At 36.8% G+C, this 26,441-nt stretch overlaps 1 long non-coding RNA gene across 1 annotated transcript; it reads left to right on the top strand.

The window, feature by feature from the left end:
* The first annotated feature begins 1,899 nt into the window (after window positions 1-1,899).
* On the top strand, window positions 1,900-25,854 carry LOC126956461 (uncharacterized). Its single transcript, XR_007726383.1, has 4 exons — window positions 1,900-2,337; window positions 6,870-6,958; window positions 22,759-22,995; window positions 25,249-25,854. It is a non-coding gene; the product is annotated as an uncharacterized LOC126956461 (long non-coding RNA).
* The last annotated feature ends 587 nt before the right edge of the window (window positions 25,855-26,441 follow it).

Raw genomic sequence — 26,441 nt, 5'->3', positions numbered from 1 at the left:
ATCAATTCACTAGTCAGAATTTTCTTACCTGGATATCGTAGCCTGCTTGGACTGCCATAACAATATACCATAAACTGGGTGGCTTGAAGCACAGATGTTTATTTCTAACAGTTCTGGGCACTGGGAAGTCAAGTTTCAGGTGCTGGCAGATTTGGCTCTTGGTGAGGGCCCTCTTCCTTGCTTGCAGATGGCCACTTGCAGAAGGCACTGTGGTTCATATGACCTCCTCTTTGTGACAGGGCAGAGAGAAAGAAAGAGAGAAAGAGAGTGAGAGAGAGAGAAAACTCTCTAATGCCTCTTCTTCTTATAAGGACATTAATCCCATCATCAGGGCACCACCCTCATGATGTCATTCAAACCTAATTAATTCCCAAAGGTTCCAACCCAAATACCATCATACTGAGAGTTAGGGCTTCAGTCAATACATGAATTTTGGGGTGACACAAATATGCAGTCCCTCACGCTGGACAAATACTACATTATTGTTTCCCAGTTTGCTTCATAATCATGGTTTGTGCAATTTCAATAGAATATTGATAAAGAATGTTTCACTTAGGTAAGTTTGGAAACTCTAAGTTAAACCAGATCAAACAGATTTTTTCCATTGAAGGTCTTCTCAATGAGATGCCTTAAACATGCACATGTATATTGTGAATTACCTAAGGGAGATTAAATATGCATAATCTCTTAAAATCATTTGCATATGGCATTTTTTTTTGATGCCATGCTTACTAATATCTCCTAGAAAAGTATTTCAAGGAAGACAATATAGAGAATGCTAATACTAAAAAATATATATGTAAATATGCATGAAATTACAAATTTATATATATATACACAAATTTGCACATATATGTAATTATATATATATATTCTGAATACCTAGAAAAATATTGTTTTATACAGACTGTCCTTGACTTATGATTGCTTGACTTGTGAGTTTTTGACTTTGCAGTGGTGCAAAAGTGATACACACTTAGTAGAAACAGTACTTCAGGTACCCAAACAACCTTTCTATTTTTCATTTTCAGTACAGTAGTCAATAAATTACATGAGATTTTCAACACTTTATTACAAAATTGGCATTGCATTACATGATTTTGCTCAACTGTAGGCTAATTAAGCATTCTGAGCACATTTGAGGCGGCTAGGCTAAGCTATGATGTTTGATAGACTAGGTGTATTAAAGGCATTTTCCACTTACAATATTTTTAACTTATGACGAGTTTATCAGAATGTAACCCGTTTTAAGTCAAGGAATACCTGTATATACATATATACATACATACATACATACATATATGTGTGTGTGTTATATTATTGTGTCATATAGGTCATCAGCACCAACAAATAGCATAATACTATGAATAAGAAAGTCATTAAAAAGTATTTTGTTTTGTTTTTTTAACCAATGGAAAGTAGGAATTATAGAGCAATGGATTATTAGAATGAAAGAGTTTTTTCATATAGAATTGAGTGCTTTTCAATTTTTCAAAGCTTTTCTCAAACTAAATTTTATATAAAATTTCTCTCTATGTATCTATATAATAGAGTTGTGCTGTTTGCAGTGGTTGAGGAAATGGAACCTCCACCCTTCCTTCTCAGAGTAAATCCTAAGGACCTCTCAGGAACCTCTAAGGAACTGTATGGCCTGGCTTGAGTTCCACCATTTGATGACTCATTTTAACGGAGGAGGAGTCAGACACTACAAAGTTGAAGTTATTTCTCAATGTCTATTAGCTAATTGCGGCTAGTAGCAGGACTAGAATCCAGATTTTCTACATTCAGCGTTCATTCCCCCTCATGCTGGTTTTCCATCTTTTCCAAACCTCCAAATCATTTTGTCAAATGACTTCTTGTGCAGAAATTCAACATGTGAAACAGAAGTAAAGCAGAGCTTCTCTGGTTGAAGGAGGAGGATTAAAAGTATCAAGAGGAAGGGTTGAGGGCCACCTGCCAGCCCCCACTCATTGGCTCTTAGTGGGTCAGGGACATATTGTTTAAAAATGATACATTAAACCAGGCAGAAAAAATACAGAGGGAGGACACCATTATCACACCTCGTGACAGGGGATATTCTGATCCTCTTACCCCTCAGCAGAGATCATGGCTCAACAGCTAGAAGAAGAATTACATTTTTTTTTTTTTCATTTAGCAAAGAGATTGTTCTTTGTGAAAGAACAAAATGGCAAAGTTGGCTTTTATTTTAGAAGAAGAGACTCAAGAATTCCTCTAAACCTTACAAAATGAATGAATGGGCATCAGTTGCCAAATGAGAAGCAGAAAGAATCCGATCTCAGGCCCCAGGGCACAAACTTCTAGAACTTTGGCCATCATGTGAGTGATTCAGTTTGGTGAATAATCCCCTTTCTCTGATTTCAGTTAATGACAACAGGCTTTCAGGAGAAAGGTAGTGGCATTGTTCAGAACAATGCCTCTCATTTGGGTGCTCAGCTGTGTGATGAAAGCACACATAAATATTTCTCATCAGTAGCAAAATCATGCTTTTGTCCTTATCAAGTTCTGCCAAATTATTCACACTAAGTTGAAAATGAGTAACATATAACATTCTGCTGATTTTCTGCCTTTCATTACTTCTATTTGGAGAGAGAATATGACTTAGAAATCTAATTACACTGTGTTGACCAAGTGAGATGAGATACGCCAGAGCAGGGACTTTTCCTTCAAACTCAGCTCCAAGATGAGCAATGGGACTCTAACTCCTGCTGGAGGATAGATCTTGCCCTGGCCTGATGAGGGGTTTTGTGGCTGTTTTTAAGAAACTTTTCTCCTAAGAAGACCAAACAGTAAACATTAAGCTTTGGCTAGTAGAAGTTACCTTCAGAGAGAGAGAGAGAGAGAGAGAGAGAGAGAGAGGCTAAGAATAATTAAGTATCTGGAGAACCTGCTCCCAATGTTTAACGTGGGTTCCTTTCTATTTCCTAAGTGTCTCGGCTGGGTTGAGAAATAATGGGAAAGAGCACAAGTGAGAGAAATTTAAAGCTGGGTGTCCAGGGGAGACATCACATGTCGGCAGGATCCGTGATGTTCCCCGAGCCGTAAAACCAGCTAGTTTTTATTAGTGATTTTCAAAAGGGGAGGGAGTGCATGAATAGGGTGTGGGTCACAGAGATCACATGCTTCACAAGGTAATAAAGTATCACAAAGCAAATGGAGGCAGGGCGAGATCACAGGATCACCAGATGAAGCGAAATTAAAATTGCTAATGAAGTTTTCTGCACGCGTTGTCTTTGATAACATCTTATCAGGAAACAGGGTTTGAGAGCAGACAACCTGTCTGACCAAAATTTATTAGGCAGGAATTTTCCTTGTCCTAATACGCCTGGGAGCACTACAGAAGACCGGGGTTTATTTCATCCCTTCCGCTTCGACCATAAAAGACGGCACATGCTTCCAAAGGGTCTGTTTATAGGCTTACCTTCACGGTACATTCTCTTTCTTAGGGATGGTCCTTGCTGAGAAAAAGAATTCAGCAATGTTTCTCCTATTTGCTTATGAAAGAGGAGAAATATAGTTCTGTTCTGTCCGGCTCACCGGTGGCCAGTTCAAAGTTACGTCTCTTGTTCCCTGACCATCACTGTTATCCTGTTCTTTTTTTAAAGATGCCCAGATTTCGTATTGTTCAAACACACATGGTCTACAAACAATTTGTGCAGTTGATACAATCACAGGGTCCTGAGGTGGCATTCATCCTCCTCAGTTTATGAAGAAGATGATGGGATTAAGAGATTAAAGTAAAGACAGCCATAGGAAAACACAAGGGTATTGATTGGGGAAGTGATAAGTGTCCATGAAATCTTCACAATTTATGTTCAGAGATTACAGTAAAGACAAGTATAAAAAAGTATTAATTTGGGGAACTAATACATGTCCATGAAATCTTCACAATTTATGTTTTCTGCCATGGCTTCAGCCGGTCCTTCCGTTTGGGGTCCCTGACTTCCCACAACAATTAAGTACCTCTGCAAGGTTTTGTTTTACTCTTGCTTTTATCTAGGAACTCATTTTTAATTAGAAGATCTGCATTTAAACCTATTCCACTTCTCGTTTAATATTCTACTAAGTTATTCTGTAGAACCTAGAGGTACTCTTTGATATTTACAAAAATGACTCTCACTAGACTCTCATCTCCATATTTCCCATGTTTAGAAGTTGTGGGCAAGTAGATATGGTAGTCATGAATTGATTGATTGATTATTTATTTTGAAAAATATATTGAACACATACTATGTATCAGACATTGCACTAATGTCTGGGACAGAGCAGTGAACAAGAGAGACATAGCAGTGAACAAGAGAGACAACGAGTTTTAAGTCTATTTATAATACTATATTCTATTAATACACATTTAATAAGTACATACAACTTTAACCTCTTTAGTACTTTGAAGCAAAGATATGTTGTTCCACAAATTCTTGAAACTTGCAAGATGCAAAACATGCAACTGAAGCATTAGGAGTTGAGTAATAATGCCTTTGGAGGTATCAATTACAGCAGGAGAGTATATCACTCAAAGGAAGAGTGATGAGGATAGAGAATACCACCCAATAATCAGAGACTCATTTGTATTTATTTTTGGAATGCATACGAAACTTTTTGAAAGGTGGCAACTTGTTCTCATTAGAGACATGTGCTTTAATTTATTGAATATTAATTATATTTTGATTAGGCTATATGTAGTCACTCCAGAAACCAGTGTTGAGTGTTAGGAAAATCTACCTAAAACCCAGAAGGTGAAATTTTACTTTTTTTTTTTTTTAAGAGGGAGCATGATAGGAGAACTGGACCCTTTCTTATTACATGGGTGAAGTAGAGGACTGTATGTTAGTCCCAGCAGTGTTGGTACCAGGCCGTGTGTCCCTCCTAAGTGAAAATTCTTTGTTCACAGCTTATAGGGCAGGTATACTGTGTGGCCCAATAGTCTTCCCTACCCAAATCCAGAGATTAGCCAATTATCTACAATGAGTCCTGGTAAAAAAAGATGTACAGGCCAATCAGACTTTTTTCATATAAACCAAATTAGGAAATGCAGAGAGAAATTGGAGGTATGTCAAAGGAAATATAGAGAGCATTCATAATATATGCTTGGGGTCATAAGTCAAAGCCAAGCTGGAGTTATGTTTCTAAAGCAGAAAATATTAAAGAAGAAAGAAGAAAATATATGAAGGTAAAAAGAAAAAGAATAAAAAACTGGTGATGGCACAGAAAATGCCAAGCAGAAATATTAATGATGTATACTACAGGGCAGTCATAAAGTCTGGAAACAGATAATACTTTATTGTGCATTGTAATGCAGTATCAGTGAAGCGTTTATTATTTGCTTGGCTACATTTACAGACTTGAAATTCAGCCTGTAGGTAGAAATTCTGTAGCATGTCTCTGCTGTGGATCCCACTCCAGTTGTCTGACTTTTCCTGTATTCCACGGCATTTGTATTCACTGTATACCATCTTGCCATCCCCCATATTTCTGGGGATAACTAAAGTAAATCTTTCTTTGCATGCAACAAGAAGATGCTAACTGAACTAGACTCTTTGAGGGGAAGCACATTTCCTAACATAGGTTTATATACTATTTTTGGCTGGGGAGATTTTTCGTGTGTGTGTCTTACCTTTCCTGTAATCTATGCTCCCGAGACTTCTAAAAACTTACATTTGTCTTAAGTGCTGTGCATCTATCAGTGCTTCTCTTTGTGTAAATATTTCTACCATGATATAAACTGCAGTGTTTGATTAAAACCATTGATTTGTACTTGCAGAGCAGAAAACAAACCATTCAGTTTACTTCAGTTGAATCTAATATTAACTCTAATACCATGCTTGCCAAAACTTCCATTAAAGACATACGCCTTGACTCATTGATTCCAATAATAAGGAAAAGCACCATTTCCCAGCAGCTGGAGATTTGATGTTGCTTTTGAGGAAAAAAAAATGATCCCGCCAAAATATTTATATAGCTTGAGAACTCTAGAAGCCCCTTAGTAGCAGGCAGGATTCTATGATCTGTAGTAGCACAGAAATCGCTAGTTTTTGAGGAAGTCTAAATTGGCTCATAGTGAGCACATGGATGAGACAAGTAACATAGAATATAAGTTAAAGTAATAATGTTGGGAAGGACAGACATCTAGAAGAGAAGCAAAATTAAAACAAATCTCAGACTAAGAATAGTATCATCATTAAACCCAAACTTAATACTCAGATTCTCAGTAGCTCAGGCAAGAGGGAAACTAGATGATGATGTAGTTCTTATTGTCAACTATGAGATGTACATATTGTTTAGCTCATTAAACAAAACCCAAACCTTTTCCTGGTCCTTTAATTAGAGGTGAATGTATTTATGATGTCTTTATATGTTATGACAGCATTGAATAACATTGTGAACCTCAACCTGCAGGTTGGTAACCATATCTATAAATGTAGTCAAGCACAAAATTATGTACTAAATGGCTTTTTTCTTTTTACTAAAAACTCTTACAGATTACACGTTCAGTGTTTTTATTTTGATTTTTTTTTTTACCATAGCTCTTGGTGATAGTCAAAAACTTTAAATGATAATTATGTAAAGACAAGTTTACAGGGCCCTGGAGTAGACATTTAGTGATATGTTCAAGATACATACCTGTCATGCATGTCCTGGATAAAACATTGGCCCCAGGCCTTGCTTGCACTTCCAGATTTATTTTGACATTCTCATGTAAGCGTCTACCATCCATTTCTCTTGAATCATCTGCAGCTGCCGTGAATATGTCATGCTGCCATTTGCCTTCTTGCCCTTTCATTTGGCCTGCCTTTATCTGGAACACTTCTCCATAGCCATCCAATTTTGCCTTTTTCTTATGTTAACTCTAGCACTGCCTACTGCCAAGGAGAAGAAGGGGCATGGTGCTGGGTACCTACAGGCACCAGAACATTCCTGAGGACTCACACCACAGAGAAAGGTAAGCTATTCACTTCTTGTGCCATCTACTCACAATTTTGGGGAAAGGTATATAAATTAATGGATTCAGTAAATGTTAAACTAAATGGAACATTTTGTCTCTTTCTTTTGCTAACCAGTATCTTGTGCTTAAGTGAAAGATATTTAAAGAAAATTAAGAAATTAAATTTTCTATGTATTTCTGAGTGGTAGCATGACAAATTTTGTGACTTTCTATATGCCCAGTAAGGAAAAAAAAATTTTTAAACACACTGTAGTTATAGAAGATATTTGCCAGAATATATGCCTAAAAAAGGTTCATAAACCTTGGATGCCAGGCCACAGACAATCTTCTAACAAGTACTTTTTCCTTCTCAGGGCTTTGTACTCATTGTTCTTCATCCCACTGCTGTGTGCTATTGTCTTTGTGATGTTCATGATTAGATTTTGCTTCTTCAAGGAAGATATAACAGAGCCCAAGTAATTCTGGAAACCAGCATTTTACCCTTGACCTCCTGCTTTTCATACTACTGGTCCTTGCCAGAAGTCGCTGGTTGCCTGGTATAAGAAAACAATCATAATTATCTCATTAATAATTGGACCTTGCCTCCCTGCTAATCAGGTTTGTACTGCTGAGATTTCAAAGAAGGAGAACAGAAATCTACTAAGAAGAAATAAATTTGTTCTCAGGCTATAAATAGTTCTAGGAGGCTGCCCAGGGACAAAAATTTGCCTGCTGGTGAAATAAAAGACCATGTAAACTGTAGATTTATTTGGAGAATGTAGTTCCATGAATTTAACTGCTCTAGACGCTGGGCCTCTGGAAGGCAGGGACCATGCTCTCACCCTTGCCTTTAGTACCTTGTCTGTAACAGGCTATCAGATACGTTGATTGTGTCAAAGATAAGCAAATTCTGAAACGAGTTATTTTTTTCATTCTCTATCCTCTCTGAATTCACTTAGTGCCTCTCAGAATGTGTCTGAGTGGAAAGGGATTTTCACAGGATATGTCCAAACAGATTATTGTAACTTTGGAGGTAAAAATTATTCCAGGTTATATATGAGACTATAATAGATAAAAATGATTTAGATAATAAAGTGATCTGTAATTGAAGTAAGTGAGAACTGGGTGCTGTGGCTAATGCCTTGTACTCCCAGCATTTTGGAAGGCCGAGGCAGTAGGATCCCTTAGGCCCAGGAGTTTGAGACTAGCATGGCAACATAGTTAGACCCTGTCCCTACAAAAAATAAAAAATTAACCAAGCATGGTGATGCGCACCTGCAGTCCCAGCTACATGGGAGACTGAGGTGGGAGGATCACTTGAGCTCCAGATGTTGAGGCTGAAGTGAGCCATAATCATCCTACTGCGCTCCAGTCTGGGTGACAGAGAAAGACAATGTCTCAAAAAAAAAAAAAAAAAAAAAAAGAAAATAAATGAAAACTTAGAGAAATAGTAGTTGCAGCTTCCAAACCAAACCCTGTAATTCTGGTCACTATGTCTTGGAAATATTTTCTAGAACAACTGTGACTCTTGCCATTGCTCTATAAAATACAAGCCAGGTCGAAAAGGGAATTTCCCCTCCACTGTGTATAATACTATTAGACAGATGGTATTGTATAGATGTTCATAAAGATAATTTTTAAAAATTAACACAGCAAATATTAACTGAGCATGATCTTCATGTCCTATTCCACACAGGCTGTATTTGTTGATGTGGTCTCTAATAAAACTCAAAGTTCTTCTACTAATGAATACAAAACCATCTCATTGCTTACATTCTTTCTAGAATTTGCATATGCAAAGATACAAATTCCAGAAATAGCACACAAGAGAACAGTCTGTAGAAATCTTGTCTAACAACTCTAAATTTTCAATCAGAATTGAATCAGAATTATAGCCATATTACTCTGAATTATTCATGATAAATAGATGACTGGCTACCCATGGGACTCTGATACAGTGCTTTCAATGTGGTAAAATAATTAGAATTGTCATATTCACTCTTTGTAAAATTATGAGAGCTGTTATTTATTAATAGCAAATGTCATAACATAATCCAACTGTTATTTTCCTATCTAATTAAAGAATATGTGTTCTGATTCTGAGACTTAATTGTTTGTTTACCAGCTGGAAGCAAGCAACGTAAGGAATCATTTTTTGTGTGTGTTCTTAATTGCCAGATCATCCCCAGTGTGCCGTGGTTACAGAGGGCATGGTCACTTGGTAGAGTAGCTAGCGTTGGAGATGAATTTCTCAGGGAATGCCTTTGAACCATCATTTGTTTTCTTAGGAAAAAAGTAGACAATACCATAAGTAAATGTGCACTTTTTTGGTTTTCCAGAAAACCTGGAAATGTCAGAGCTGATGAAGAGCAATTAGGAATGAAAATACAATCCATTGAATCAGATAAGAAACAAACTCGGCAGGATGCTTCTTGTTGCTGTTATTCCATTCATAAGAAAATGTCATCCACTCAAAATCATTTGATTTTCTGCAGCAAATTCCTTGATACAAAAAAGATCCTGGGGTTTATATAGGGCATTACCACATTTAGTGAAAAATTCACCCATTTTTTTCCGCCATAAATGTGTAATTTTTAGATCAATTAAGTACCAAGGAAGCTATTCTCTGATATAATAAAGAGAAAAGAATCTTGAACCTGGTTAAGAGTGGTCTCAAGCCAAAACAGATAATTTCTACAGAACGCAATAAATACTCTTTGGTTCTGTGTGGTGATATTGCCTCCCAGACATTTTAAGGCTTAACACCTAAAGAATGGGTTGATTTTAAATTAATAAATGAATAGAAAAGGAATAAAATCTTCTGTCTTTGTTAATGTCAGACTTTCCTAACCTTTTTCTAATCATCTTATCAATATTTTGTATTTTTTTTTCCTGTTCCTTTTAATTCTTTTGGCATTTACTCAAGGTCTCTCTTTTGGCCTTTTGTTGCTCTGTGTTCTCTCTCTAGGCCTTCTCAACCACTCTCATCACTTCAACCATCTTGAATGATTTGGAAACCTGTATTGGGTCCCAACATTTTCTTGTGGTCCAAAGTGATAACAACAACAGGCTGGGCATGGTGGCTCACACCTGTAATCCCAGCAGTTTGGGACGCCGAGGTGGGTGGATCACCTGAGGTCAGGAGTTTGAGAGCAGCCTGGCCAATGTGGCGAAACCCCGTCTCTACTAAAAATTAAAAAATTAGCCAAGTGTGATGGCGTGCGCCTGTAGTCCCACCTACTTGGGAGGCTGAGGCAGGAGGATTGCTTGAACCGGGAAGGCAGAGGTTGCAGTGAGCTGAGATCATGCCACTGCACTCCAGTCTGGGCAACAGAATAAGACTCCATCTCAAAAAAAAAAAAAAAAAAAAAAAAAAAAAAAAAAAACCCACAAAGTGATAACAACAATAATGGCAACATTCATTGTATACTTATTATGTGCTGGGCACTGGGTTAACAAGTGAACATGCATAATCTCATTTAATTCTTACAACCACCTGTGAGGTAGATGCCATTATTGTCTTCGTTTTGCAGGAAAAAAAAACTAAAGTTGAGTGATATCACACACTTCCCCTAGAGTCATACAAATAATAAACAACTAAACTGGGTTTTAAACCCTGACAGTTTCACTCTAAAGTGAGTGCTTTTGTCTTCAGCCACCTGCTAAGCATCTGCCCATGAATCTCCTATAGGCCTCTTAAAGCCAATCTACATAAAACACATTTCCAATTATTCCTGCTTCCCTTTTGGCAATTAATTCATGTGTTCCACAAATAAGAATTAATCAAGCATCATGAAGAGTCAGATGGAAGCCTATGCACTGAGGATAAAATGTTGAACAAAATAGTAGTGATTCCTGCATGTATAGACTTTACTTTTCAGAGAGGGGAGACTCTCATTAATTACATTATTTTGCAAACAGATAATTATTCCAAGCTAGATTAAGTGCTAAGATGGGAAAGTAAAATATGCTGTGGGAGCATCTAATAGGAGACCTGCTTTCTTTGAGGAGAAGATAGGGAAGGGGGAATGCGAGAAGGGCTTCCCCTGTAAATTGCTATTTAAGTTGAGATAAAAAAGATGAGTAGTAGTTAACTAGGCAAGGGATGACTTCCAGGCAGCGATTCCAATACCTACAAAGGCCCTGAGATGAGAGGGAGCTTAGCATATTAGAGAGACTGAGAAAAAAATTGGTATATCTGGGACAGTGGTCAAAGTTACAAGGGTAGCAAGGACAAGACCATGTAGGCCCTCCTAAGATGTGTTAAATATTTTCCACTTGTTCTAAGACCACTGAAAAGTCCTTAGGAGTGTTTAATTATTGTAGTAAAGGAATAAAATATATGTCTTGAAGATGCCATTCTGGCTACTGTTGGGAGGCTGGTTTGGACGGGGAAGAGTAGATTCAGGGAAACCAGTGAGGAAGATATTTCATAATCTCTCTAAGTGAGAGATTATGGTCTTATCTCTCATTATTTCTGTTTAAAGAAGGATTGTAGTCTTGGAGATAGAGATGAAAGACATTCAAATATACCTTTCCATTCAAATCAGAAATCTTGGACTTATCTCAACTTCATCCTTTTTCCTACTCATTTTATCCAATTAGACTCCTGTTGATTTTACCTCAACATGTCTTGTGTCTTTTCCCCTTTCTTCATTTTTATGGCTACTACCTGAGTTCTAAATTACTTTATAAATAGTACTAATGCAATAGTCTGTTTAATTCATTCTCTATACTATTGCCAGACTGTTTATTTTGAAATATAAATACAATAATATTTCTTTTCTGTTTATAACCATTCCATGGTTATGGGATAAAGTCTAAACTTTAGAACATAAGAATCCTATGTTAGCCATATTGAAATATTAGCAGATTTATATGAAATAAATAAATATAAGGCATTTTCATTATACAAATCATTATAATATAGTTGATCCCTGTTAGGTGGAATGGCTGTCTATAATGCTAGAGGTAGAAGAAGTATCAATGATTTTATATGAACAACTTATTTGGTCACCTCAATTTCTGCAAGCTCTTTCTGCAGCAAAAGCTTACTCATATGCACATGTATATATATTTTTTCTGCTATGAGGTGTCCCTGATGACACAGGTGAAATGCTTTCAGAAACCTCTGCAGTAATTCTGTGCAAACTGGAAGTAGAAATTAATGCCAGTGGGAAACCTGTGCCCAGTGAGAATTGGAATTGGTGGCTATATACCCCCTTACCCATCTTTTGGAAGAACAACTCTGTACAGCTTCCATAGAACATTCTCCACAGCTTCTCAAAGGGTCCCAATAGGATCAAGCTCCCATTGCCAATTCAATAGATTCTTCAAATGGCCATCTCTCCTTCACTCCTCTTCCCTGGAGTTCTCAAAATAAACTGGTTGTGTATAACCCTTGTCATAAGCTCTGCTTTTGGGTGGGAACACAGGCTAGGACATCCATGTTGACTCTGGTAGATGTAATGGTGACTAGAGATTATGATGAAGTAGTTAATGACTTAACAAAAAAAGATGATGTTTAATTATACTTAAACAACAGCAATAATAAATGGTTCTTATTAATAATCATTCAGCAATTAATGATCACAGGAAAATAATTAACAAGCATATATATGTTAGCTCACTATTTTCAATGCACACAAAAAAGAGGCACTACCAAAAAAAATTGCAAAAAACATTTCATAAGAAAAGTAAAAATGTTTTGGCATTGAATGATCACAACCTTGGGATTTGTAGTGCTAGGAAAAAGTTATCAACTCTAACATAAACTGGAAAGAAAAAGGCACAACAGAGCTTTTATAAGAAGCTGTGCTGTGAAGAACACATAGCATACTGGCAAAAGGGTACAATATCTCACCAAAATTCCAGTATGTGTGTGTCTTTTGTAGCACTCTTGGTACATTAGCTTCCAAGATCTATTCCTTGAGTGGTAAGGATAGAAAACTGAAAAACGGCAACTCTTCAGTGAAGATTGAGACTCATTTGGAAAATGTACTTGATTACATGTTAATAATATCATTGCCAATAAGATGCATCTCAACTTTATTTGTTAGAGGACAATCATGAGTCAGTACCCAATTTTTTCAGCTCATAAATAACAGATTGAAATAATACGGCAACCAAAGATGATGGAATTAATACAGAAACTTGTTTCATTGGTAAGGATCAGGTATTCCTGGTCCACCATTTCATCTGGAGAATCCAAAGTGATGAACCAGTTCATGTTCCTGATATGGAGGTGTTTTAACTAAGGAGATAAACCCAATTGGAAGTAAACTCCCTTTTTTTCCAGGTTACCGTTTCCATTAAGTATTTTAATTTCAGATTTCTGTGCACATTTTCACTGGTCATGAATACCTTTCAGAATTTCTGAGCCTACAATTTCAGAAAGTCATCTTGTGGGAAATAACCATCACAGGAGACAAAATGAAAAGATCAACTTCTATGTTCCCCTACTATTGCCTTGAATAGTGAGGGCAGCAATAACTTTCTGCTCAACTGTGTCTCACCATATGTAAGTGTGTCCATGGGTGTGATGTGTGTGTATGTACATGTGCATCAGTGGTTTTTGAAGCTTCTCCAGATATTTAAAAATCCCTGGTCTCTCCTTGTCTTGTGCTTGGTTACTGACCAAAAATTCCCCATGAGAAACACCTCCCAGTAGGGGCCAACAGACACCTCAAACAAGTGGGTGCCCCTCTGGGATGAAGCTTCCAGAGGAAGGATCAGGCAGCAATATTTGCTGTGCTGCAGCCTCCGCTGGTGATACCCAGGCAAACAGGGTGTGTAGTGAATCTCCAGCAAACTCCAACAGACCTGCAGTTGAGGGATCTGACTGTTAGAAGGAAAACTAATAAACAGAAAGAAATAGCATCAACATCAACAAAAAGGACATTCACATAAAAACCCCATCTGTAGGTTACCAACATCCAAGACCAAAGGTAGATAAAACCACAAAGATGAGGAGAAAGCAGAGCAGAGAAGCTGAAAATTCCAAAAACCAGTGCATCTCTTCTCCTCCAAAGGATTGCAGCTCCTCACTAAGAAGGGAACAAAACTGGATGGAGAATAACTTTGACGAGTTGACAGAAGTAGGCTTCAGAAGGTCAGTAATAACAAATTTCTCTGAGCTAGTGGAGCATGTTCTAACCCATCGCAAGGAAGCTAAAAACCTTGAAAAAAGGTTAGACGAATTGCTAACTAGAATAAACAGTGTAGAGAAGACCTTAAAGGACCTGATGGAGCTGAAAACCATGGCACTGAGAACTTTGTGACACATGCACAAGGGTCAGTAGCTGATTTGATCAAGTGGAAGAAAGGATATCAGTGATTGAAGATCAAATGAATGAAATAAAGCGAAAAGACAAGATTAGAGAAAAAGAGTGAAAAGAAATGAACAAAGCCTCCAAGAAAAATGGAACTATGTGAAAAGACCAAACCTATGTTTGACTAGTGTACCTGAAAGTGACAGGGAGAATGGAACCAAATTAGAAAACACTCTTCAGGATATCTTCCAGGAGAACTTCCCTAACCTAGCAAGGCAGGCCAACATTCAAATTCAGGAAATACAGAGAATGCCACAAAGATAATCCTCAAGAAGAGCAAACCCAAGACACATAATTGTCAGATTTACCAAGGTTGAAATGAGGGAAAAAATGTTAAGGGCAGCCAGAGAAAAAGGTTGGGTTACCCACAAAGGTAAGCCCATCAGACCAACAGTGGCTCCCCTGGTAGAAACCCTACAAGCCAGAAGAGAGTGGGAGCCAATATTCTACATTCTGAAAGAAAAGAATTTTCAACCCAGAATCTCATATCCAGCCAAACTAAGTTTTATAAGTGAAGGAGAAATAAAACCCTTTACAGACAAGCAAATGCTGAGAGTTTTGTCACCACCAGGCCTGTCTTACAAGAGCTCCTGAAGGAAGCACTAAACATGGAAAGGAACACCCATACCAGCCACTGCAAAAACATGCCAAATGGTAAAGACCATCGATGCTATGAAGAAACTGTATCAATTAATGTGCAAAATAACCAGCTAACATCACAATGACAGGATCAAATCAAACATAACAATATTAACCTTAAATGTAAATAGGCTAAATGCCCCAATTAAAAGACACAGACTGGCACATTGGATAAAGAGTCAAGACTCATTGGTGTGCTGCATTCAGGAGACCCATCTCATGTGCAAAGGCACACATATGCTCAAAATAAAGGGATAGAGGAAGATTTACCAAGCAAATGGAAAGCAAAAAAATAAAATAAAAAATAAATAAAATAAAAAGAGGCAGGGGTTGCAATCCTAGTCTCTGATAAACAGACTTTAAGCCAACAAAGATCAAAAGAGACAAAGAAAGCCATTACATAATGGTAAAGGGATCAATTCAACAAGAAGAGATAACTATCCTAAATATATATGTACCCAATACAGGAACACCCAGATTCATAAAGCAAGTCCTTGGAGACCTACAAGGAGACTTAGACTCCCACACAGTAATAGTGAGAGACTTAAACTCCCCACTGTCAATATCAGACAGATCAATGAGATAGAAGGTTAACAAGGATGCCCAGGACTTGAACTCAGCTCTGGACCAACCAAACCTAATGGACATCTACAGAACTCTACACCCCAAATCAACAGAATATACATTCTTCTCAGCACCACATCACACTTATTCCAAAATTGACCACATAATTGGCCGTAAAACACTCCTCAGCAAATGTAAAATAAGAGAAATCACAACAAACTGTCTCTCAGACCACAGTGCAATCAACTTAGCACTCAGGATTAAGAAACTCACTCAAAACCACACAACTACATGAAAACTGAACAACTTGCTCCTGACTGACTACTGGGTACATAACAAAAATGAAGGCAGAAATAAAGATGTTCTTTGAAACCAATGAGAACAAAGACACAACATACCAGAATCTCTGGGACACATTTAAAGCAGTGTGTAGAGGGAAATTTATAGCACTAAATGCCCATGAGAGAAAGCAGGAAAGATCTAAAATTGACATGCTAATATCACAATTAAAAGAACTAGAGAAGCAAGGGCAAACAAATTCAAAAGCTAGCAGAAGGCAGGAACTAATATCAGAGCAGAGCTGCAGGAGATAGAGACATAAAAAACCCTTCAAAAATCAATGACTCCAGGAGCTGGTTTTTTGAAAAGATCAACAAAATTGATAGACCACTAACAAGACTAATAAAGAAGAAAAGAGAGAAAAATCAAATAGATGCAATAAAAAATGATAAAGGGGTATTACCACTGATCCCACAGAAATACAAACTATCATCAGAGAATGCTATAAACAACTCTATGCAAATAAACTAGAAAATCTAGAAGAAATGGATACATTCCTGTACACATAAACCCTCCCAAGACTATTCCAGGAGGAAGTCAAATCTCTGAATAAACCAACAACAAGTTCTGAAATTGAGGCACTAATCAATAGCCTACAAACCAAAAAAAGTCCATGACCAGATGGATTCACAACTAAATTCTACCAGAGGTACAACGAGGAGCTGGTACCATTCCTTCTGAAACTATTTCAATCAATAGAAAAAGAGTGAATTCTCCCTAACTCATTTTATGAGGCTAGCATCATCCTGATAACCAAAGTCTGGCAGAGACACAACAAAAAAAAGAGAATTTTAGGCCAATATCCCTGATGAACATTGATGCGAAAATCCTCAATAAAATACTGGCAAACCAAATCCAGCAGCACATCAAAAAGGTTATCCACCATGATCCAGTTAGCTTCATCCCTGGGATGCAAGACTGGTTCAACATATGCAAATAAATAAATGTAATCCATCACTAAACAGAATCAACAACAAAAACCACATGATTATCTCAAAAGATGCAGAAAAGGCCTTTACAAAATTCATCAGCCTTCATGCTAAAAACTCTCAGTAAAACTACGCATTGAAGGAATGTATCTCAAAATAATAAGAGCTATTTATGAAAAACCCACAGCCAATATCATATTGAATGGGCAAACCTGGAAGCATTCCCTTTGAAAACTGGCACAAGACAGGGATGCCCTCTCTCACCACTCCTATTCAACATAGTGGTGAAAGTTCTGACTAGGGCAATCAGGGAAGAGAAAGAAATAAAGGGTATTCAATTAGGAAAAGAGGAAGTCAAATTGTCTCTGTTTGAGGATGACATGATTTTATATTTAGAAAACCCTGTCATCTCAGCCCAAAATCTCTTTAAGCTGATAAGCTACTTCTACAAAGGCTCAGGATACAAAATCAACACGCAAAAATCACAAGCATTCCTGTAAAACAATAACAGACAAACAGAGAGCCAAATCATGAGTGAACTCCCATTCACAATTACTACAAAGAGAATAAAATAAGTAGGAATCCAACTTACAAGGGATGTGAAGGACCTCTTCAAAGAGAACTACAAACCACTGCTCAACAGAATAAAAGAGGACAGAAACAAATGGAAGAACATTCCATGCTCATGGATAGGAAGAATCAATATTGTGAAAATGGCCATATTTCCCAAAGTATTTTATAGATTCAATGCTATCCCTATCAAGCTACCACTGACCTCTTTCACAGAATTGGAAAAAACTACTTTAAAGTTCATATGCAACCAAAAAAGAGCCCGCATTGCCAAGACAATCCTAAGGAAAAAGGACAAAGCTAGAGGCATCACGCTACCTGACTTCAAACTATACTGCAAGGCTACAGTAACCAAAACAGCATGGTACTGGTACCAAAACAGATATATAGACCAATGGAGCAGAACAAAGGCCTCAGAAGTAACACCACACATCTACAGCCATCTGATCTTGGACAAATGTGACAAAAACAAGCAATGGGAAAAGGATTCCCTATTTAATAAATGCTGCTGGGTGAACTGACTAGCCATATGTAGAAAGCTGAAACAGGATCCCTTCCTTATACTGTATATAAAAATTAACTCAAAATGGATTAAAGACTTAAATGTTACACCTAACACCATAAAACCCCTAGAAGAAAACCTAGGCAATACCATCCAGGACATAGGCATGGGGAAAAACTTCATGACTAAAACACCAAAAGCAATGGCAACGAAAGCCAAAATAGACACATGGAATCTAATTAAACTAAAGAACTTCTGCACAGCAAAAAGAAAAATAAGAAATCAAACAAACAAACAAAAAAAACTATCATCAGAGTGAACAGGTAACCTACAGAATGGGAGAAAATTTTTGCAATCTACCCATCTGACAAAGGGCTAATATCCAGAATCTACAAAGAACTTAAACAAAATTTACTAGAAAATACAAACAATCCCATCAAAAAGGGGGCAAGGATAGGAACAGACACTTCTCAAAAGAAGACATTTATGCAGCCAACAGACATGTGCAAAAATACTCATCATCGCTGGTCGTCAGAGAAATGCAAATCAAAACCACAATGAGATAACATCTCACACCAGTTAGAACGGTGATCATTAAAATGTCAGGAAACAACAGATGCTGGAGAGGATGTGGAGATATAGGAATACTTTTACACTGTTGGTGGGATTGTAAACTAGTTCAACCATTGTGGAAGATGGTGTGGCAATTCATCAAGGATCTAGAACTAGAAATACCATTTGACCCAGTGATCCCATTAATGGGTATATACCCAAAGGATTATAAATCATGCTACATGCTACTATAAAGACACGTGCACACATATGTTTATTGCAGCACTATTCATAATAGTAAAGGCTTGGAATCAACCGAAATGTCCATCAGTAATAGACTGGATTAAGCAGTTGTGGCACATATACATCATGGAATACAATGGAGCCATAAAAAAGGATGAGTTCATGTGCTTTGCAGGGACATGGATGAAGCTGGAAACCATAATTCTAATCAAACTATCACAAGATCAGAAAACGAAACACTGCATGTTGTCACTCAAAAGTGGGAGTTGAACAATAAGAACACATGAACACAGGGCGGGAAACATCACACCGGGGCTGGTCAGGGGGTGGGGGCCTGGGGGAGGGATAGCATTAGGAGAAATATCGAATGTAAACGACGGGTGGATGGGTGCAGCAAACCAACATGGCACGTGTATACCTATGTAACAAACCTGCACGTTGTGCACGTGTACCCTAGAACTTAAAGTGTAATAATAATAATACAAAATTCCCTAGAAGATGGTGAGGTTTCACACGCATTTTTTAATGAACCCATGTCTAAGATACATGAACCTCTCTGCTAGCTCTCAGAAAGGGTATCACTACTAGAGGGAAGCTATTAACAGTGACTCCACTGAACACAAATAGTTTTTTCATGAAACAGGAGATGGAAGCAACTTGATCAAGGTCACCTTGAATTGCATTAGGAAGGCAAAACTGAAGCTCCATTGACTCTGTTTGTGTCATTTGTTGTAATTATCTCTAAGACTCTTTTCAGAGTATTGCAATATGGGTCTATTAATCCTTCCTGGAAATGTTCAAAATCAGATATCTGGGAAAATGGACAATGACTATTTCTATTTCTCTATTATATTTAGTTCAAAGAAGACCAAGCACATATACAGAGTAAGTTTTATTTTCTCAGGAATAATATACAAAACAACTCTAGCAGTACATGAAAATACATATAGTCAACTACACACAGAACTTGGGTTTTCTCATCAATATATTCTGTGCATGCTTTGCTGTGCATATGTTTTTATTATTCTTTGTAATTGAGACAGTCAACTACCTACAAAACAAGAGATTTTCATATGAAAACAAACAGAATTGGTTAGAGCATTTGGTAAAATAGATGGAGAAAAGAAAACTATGCAATATCAATAGTTTTTATTTTCTATTTAAGCAATAAGCCATTAGAAGTGGAGTGGGAAAAACGGTCTATTCACAATATCAACAAAATCTCATAAAAGTCTTAGAAACAAATTTAATTGGGATGGAATGGAAAATTATAAAACTTATTAGCATTCATAAAACAATATATACCAAATGAAAAGAAATATGTCTTCAAATTGAAAGATTTAATAAAGTTGAACTCCATGTATATCCCATATACAGATGACTTAGAGATTTGAGTATAAATATCTTAAAATTATAAAGCTATAAGCAAAAATTTGGGAAGCTGCATTTTAAATTAATTTTATATTTCTAGTAACAAGTACTAGAAACTCAGAGTCCGTAGGGAACAAAAAAACATAAATATTTGATTTTTTAAAAAACCTGTATTCAAAGCTACTCTAAGTGAATTGACAGAAAAGAAACTAGGCAAAAATATTAGTACCACAGATGAAAAAAATATTAATATCTATTTTATAAAATAGAGTTTTTTCAAATTGGCAAGATAAAACTAAGCCAATAGAAAATTAAGCAAATAATGTGGATAAACAGATAACAAAAGAACAAATTAGAAAGATCCAGAAACATAAGAAGAAATGGTATTATTTTTCAATGATCAGGGAAATTCAAGTTAAATAGTTATAACTTTGTATAACTAAAAATTATTCAAATAATGGAATCCTTAACACTGTTAGGAATATTAAAGGAGCCTTCTCATACATTGTTAGCAAAAGTGTGTATCATTGCAATTCTTTTGTGAAGCAATTTGGTAGCATCTGCTAAAATTTAAAATACATACATCTTTTAACCCAGTGATCACAGATTTCAGAATATATTCATTAGAAAAAAAGCACCACTACATAAGATATATATTTAAGGCCACAACAGCCTTATTCCTAAAGATGAAACAAACTAAAAGCCAATTTTTCAAACTAAACATAATGCCCATGAATAGAAGAAATAGTGGGAAAAAATATGGCTATTCACAACATGGAATATTATGCAGCTATTACAAAGAATGAATTACTTCTCTGGTTGACCTGGAGGGATTTCCATGAGATAGTGTTGAATGAGAAGAGTAAGATACAGAAAATCATGTGCTTATACATTCCATTTTTTATATAATAAATGATACTTAAACATCCTATATATGTGTGAACTCATATCTGATTTACATGAGGCTGAAGTTGAAAAATATTAAAGAACAATACTAGGATGTTAATATGCTTGTCGGACAGGAACAGGGCAGGGTGCCCTGAAATGTGTGTGAAAAATAAAGGTAGGAGGAAAAGAAAACAAGTAAAAAAGGGGGGAAAACAATGTTGAAAAATATATATGTTAAAAATCACATTTACATATTTAATAAAAATTGTATATCTGTATAAATATATAAGAAATTTCCTTCAAAAAAGAATACTATAAACTACATTTTTGCTTTGCAGATTTGAATATCTATAACTTTTATTTTGCTAGACTTCTGCATGTTCTCAGAACAGTTCAGTAGGCACGTGCTTCTCTTAACTCTTCTCCAGAAAACTGTGTTCGATTGGGAAAATAAACTCATACTTCAAGAGAAGTTCTGACCTCTTTTTTTCCCTCCCACATAAAGATTTTTATAAGTAACCCCCTTTCAATTTTTCAGAAGTTTCTTGCTAAATCTTGTATTGTGCCTAGATAGCCTGAAAACATCTTGATCATCAGGTGTTCCAATAAAAATATAACTAATTTATTGACATTAAGCCAAATGTATTGTTTGTTGTGGTGAGAAAAACAATTTTTCAAAAATGTTTAATCAAAAATAGATGTGTTCTATGAACACAGCAACTAAACTTCATAGTTTGACCATTAAGGATCTATCTTTTCCTCCTTTGTATGTTAGTTTCCTGAACATTTACTATGGATATGACCTTTTATCAGTTTTTAATCCTGGGTATACTCTAGTATCTATTGTAAATGCTGAAACCATACGAAATAATTTGTTTCTAAATGATTTTATAATAAAAACTAACTTAGCAGAAGTTCTAAATGGTAGCTTCTTAGTGCCTTTGTTTTCTCATCTATTAGGATGAGAAAAATAGGCCGTGTGCGGTGGATCATGCCTATAATCCCAGCACTTTGGGAGGCCGAGGCGGGCAGATCACCTGAGGTCAGGAGTTCAAGACTAGCCCGGCCAACATGGTGAAACCCCATCTCTACTAAAAATACAAAAATTAGCTGGGCATGGTGGCAGGCACCTGTAAACCCAGCTACTCGGGTGGCTGAGGCAGGAAAATTGCTTGAACCCGGGAAGTGGGGGTTGCAGTGAGCCGAGATTATGTTATTGCACTCCAATCTGGGGGACAAGAGCAAGACTTCGTCTCAAAAAAGAAAAGGAATGAGAAAAATAGATTTGTTTTAAAGATTAAGTAAAATAACACAGAGAAAGCATTCAGTGAAGGTTTCTAGCATTCACTCAACTCCTTCTCTTCTTTTCATTTTTTTTTTTTGATGATTATTGTTTGAGAATGTTGATAACAATGTAAGTACATATGACATACATGGAAAGGTGTAGTATACACTAACATTATATATGCTTTTTTGAAATGTTAAAAATAAATAATGTTCTCATTATTATTGCATTGGGATTTGCAGGTCTCAAGTTGGGAATGATTTGCCTTAACATGAATCAAATCTCCTTTTAATCCTCATATATAAGACCATGGTCCTTTCTGTCAACTGATTTTGGCTCCTTCTGCTGTCTCCTCTATCACTTGGTTTCCTAGGTGTCCTATAAGCCAGAACTCAAGTGTCACTTTCTTTATTGAATTCCTACATTGTTTTAATAAAAATTCAATGATCAATTCTTTTTCAACAAATAGTTATCAAGTGCATATGTATACAATGAACAAGACAGTGTCCCAGAATTCATGGCATTATGGGAAACATAAATAAATAATTAGCAACCAAAACACAGTGAATGCTTTTCCATTAATTTTTTTCATGCTCTAATCTCAGGTATCCAAATTCAACTTGAAGTCTGGAAGGCTTTCTAATCAAACAACTAATTAGGAATTAGTCTGACAAAACAGGAATGAGGAAGGTGAACTTCAGAAAGGGGAATGAGAGAAGCAATAGCTTGGGAAAAGGCTCAGAGATAACAAGCAGCAGAATATGTAAAGAACTCAACAACAAGTTGAGGAAAACTAAACCCAAAATGTGGAAAAGAGACAGAATGTATGGACCACACAGTAGGTGAAGTATTTGTTGTTCATTTCATCTCCCTATGTAGATTTACATTCCATGTGAGCAATAACCAAGTCTTCTGACTTTTATTTACTATTTATAGATATAACATAAAACTGGGCTTCTAGTGGATGCTCAAAGAAAACTTATTGATGGATTTTGACCCAGCTTCTGTGTGAGTTTTGGCTAAAATTACTATTACATTTCCAATTTTAGCCAAAATTTCATGGGTATCATAATGATCTTAAGTGCCTCATTTGACTTCATAAATGTCTGTGATTCTGTCCTGAGTCTCTAGGGATGTATATTCCAAGCATAAATTTTTACTGAGATTTATCACATGGTCTTACTTGCTCTGGGATCAGTAAGGGCAAGCCCCTGCCAAAATAGTAAAGCAGTGACATTTGTTTTTGAGGCTGACCATCCTTCTTCCTGCACTTCCCTTCTCTTTCTTAATATCGTCATAGCCACTTTTCACCCCCAAGCTCTACCCACACCCCAAAACTCACACCTGCTACTAGAACATCCATGCAACCCCCTGGTTCTTTGTGACATTAACTTCACAGTTAATGCTAAGGATCTGTAGAGAATTACCCTTACTTTGATTTTTTTTTTTTTGTCCACAATACTCAAATATAAACCACAAAGGGAAGAGAGGGTTTTGGCATTAGCCTAAGACGTACTTCAGCCTGTGATGGAAATGATAGTGACTAAGAGAGGGATAATCTGATTTCTGAGAAACTTGATAAATTCAGCTTTACAATATGTTGCATCTGAAGTGTTTATAAAATACAGATGGCAGACAATTGAAAATATGTGTTTGGAGCTTGTTGAAAAGTCTAGGCAAAAGATAAGAATTAGCCACAGAAGTGACTGTTGAAGTCATGAATTTATATGCATTCACCCAAGAGAGTGTAGAAATTGAAGCTAGGGCTGAGCCTGGAGTCCACTGGAACACTAACTTTTGAAAGAGGCGTGGAATACGAGAGCCCTGGAAGGATATTGAGGAAAAGCTGCCAGAGAGGAAAGAGAAGATCTGGAGAGCATAACGTCAAAGAAGCCACAGAAGGAAAGAGTTTCAAGAAAGATAGACAGGTCACCATGTAGATGATATTGATTGTGCTGTCTTTTCAGCATGGCCTTTTCTAATTGTGAGCCACCCCTCCATTATTCCTTGTATCTATAATGGTAATGCCATTCCCAGACTTCTGCCTACACTCTGGCACAAGGGTAGGTATAGAACTCAGAACTGATGAGTCATAGCATAGGATTTCCTTCTTTGTAAAGATTGGTCCAAATGAGTAGGAATGTGATGAAAATTTTTTCATGTCAGAGTGGTTTCCAAATTGTGTTGATACCGTTTCCTTAAAAAAGCAACAAAAGGCCAATGAGCATCTATGTCAACTGTGATGATTAATTTTACATCAACTTAAGGGGTCTATGAAATGTCCAGATAGCTGATAAAACATTATTTCTGGGTGTGTCTCCGAGAGTGTTTCTGGAAGAGGTTAGCATTTGAATTGGTAGACTGAAAAAGAATTCTGATGGGCATCATCCTATCCATTTAAAGGCCTGAATAGAACAGAAAATGCATAGGAAGAGAAAATTTGCTCTCTGCTTGAGCTTGAACATTCATCACTTCCTGCTCTTGGACATCAGTACTCCTGCTTCTTGGGGCTTTGGACACAGGTTGGAACTTACACAATCAGTTCTTTAGCTTGCAAATGGCAGATCATGGAATTTTCCAGTCCCTGAGCCAATTCCTAGGATGGGTGTGGTTGTTCATGTCTGTACTCCCAGCACTTTGGGAGGCCAAGGTAGATGGATCAGTAGAGGCCAGGAGTTCAGGACCAGCTTGGGCAATATGGGGAAATCCTATCTCCACTAAAAATACAAATATAAGCTGGGCATGGTGGCACACACCTGTATTCCCAGCCACTCGGGAGGCTGAGGCAAGAGAATTGCTTGAACTCGGGAGGTGAAGGTTACAGTGAGCTAAGACTGCACCACTGCACTACAGCCTGGGTGACAGAGTGAGACTCTGTCTCAAAAATAAATAAGTAAATAAATAAAAATAAATAAATGAATAATTTCTTTTTATGTATACTTCTCTCTGTATATTCTATTGGTTCTGTTTCTTTGGATAACACTAATATACCAGCTATAAGTGTGTAACAGAGTGATAGGATCCAGATCCTAGTGAAATTGTTCCCCATAGAGTTAAATAAACCAATAACTGAACATAAATTCTTGAATTTACAGGACAGAAGATAAGAAAAGAAAGAACTTGCTGAAATTCTGAAATGTTCTCTGCTTGTGAGATAACAAAATTCGCAGAAATTGCTTGGAATCTACATGGCCAACTGGAGTTCACATAGAACGAAATTGCTGATGCCACAGCCTGAGTTTCCATTGCACGTTTTACACCAATTCCCCGAAATTTGCACACATGATCTATGAGATAGCATGATGGAATAGCTGTGCATGGCCAAGGACTTCCCACACCTCCCCTTTCTTTCCACCGATCACCTACTAATCCTAGAATCCACCCCCGGTGTCGGGTGGAGCTTGAAAGGAAGGCGGGTAATAGGTCTTTGATTTATCCTCTTGCTATTGTCTCTTGATCAAATGGTGACCTTTTCAGATAAAATTGCTGCCTTAAAGTCAGCACAGTGAGACAGATTTGAGCTGAACTCCTGTCTCCTTGTTAGTTGACTTGCAATAAAAAGCTTTTCTTTTTTCAAAAACCCAGTGTTGCAGTATTGGTTTCTAGTTCATCAGTCAGTAAGCCCCTTTACTAAAATCTACTGTTTGAAAATCGACCATATTTTCCTGGCTAGATCTTAGTATGAAACTTAGGAGGTAGTAAAACAAATCCAGCATTTTAAAGATGTTCTTACACATGAAGCTCATGGATGACATTGATTTGGATGATTCTTTTGTTTGGGAAAACATTTGCAAGAGAGATATATTATAGCAATATTAACACTTTGAAATGAGACCATTGTCATAGGAAAAAGAAAAAACTGGAAAATTTCAATTGGAAGAAAAAAACCTCCAATCTAAAGAAAACCTGCAAAATTATGGTATCAAGTCACAGGGTGTCTCTCAATTTAGACTGCTAACTAATCTGAAAGGCAAAGAGGATCTTAGACTTTTAGATTGGGAGGGCCTTTAGAGATTATCTAGTATTCGAATCCCATCCTTTTATAGAGAAGAAAATGAGGCTAATTTCCCACACCATTCAACTGGAGGCATATCAGAAACTTGCACCAATTCTCAGCTCAGTGATATTTCCCCTTTGCCATACTGGGCCGGGATTATCCTTTCTTAAACATCAATGGGAGCACAACCAGCCTCTGACTTAAAACAACTCAAATGTTTTTATTATGAAATGCTTGAAGCTATAAGGTTAAGTAGGGGTTCACATAAATAATGTGATTAATATTTTCTGT

Source organism: Macaca thibetana, chromosome 6 (assembly GCF_024542745.1).
Source record: "Macaca thibetana thibetana isolate TM-01 chromosome 6, ASM2454274v1, whole genome shotgun sequence".
In the NCBI taxonomy this organism is placed as follows: Eukaryota; Metazoa; Chordata; class Mammalia; order Primates; family Cercopithecidae; genus Macaca; species Macaca thibetana.
The sequence above is the reverse complement of the archived record's forward strand: the minus strand, read 5'-3'. Positions and strand labels throughout refer to the sequence as shown.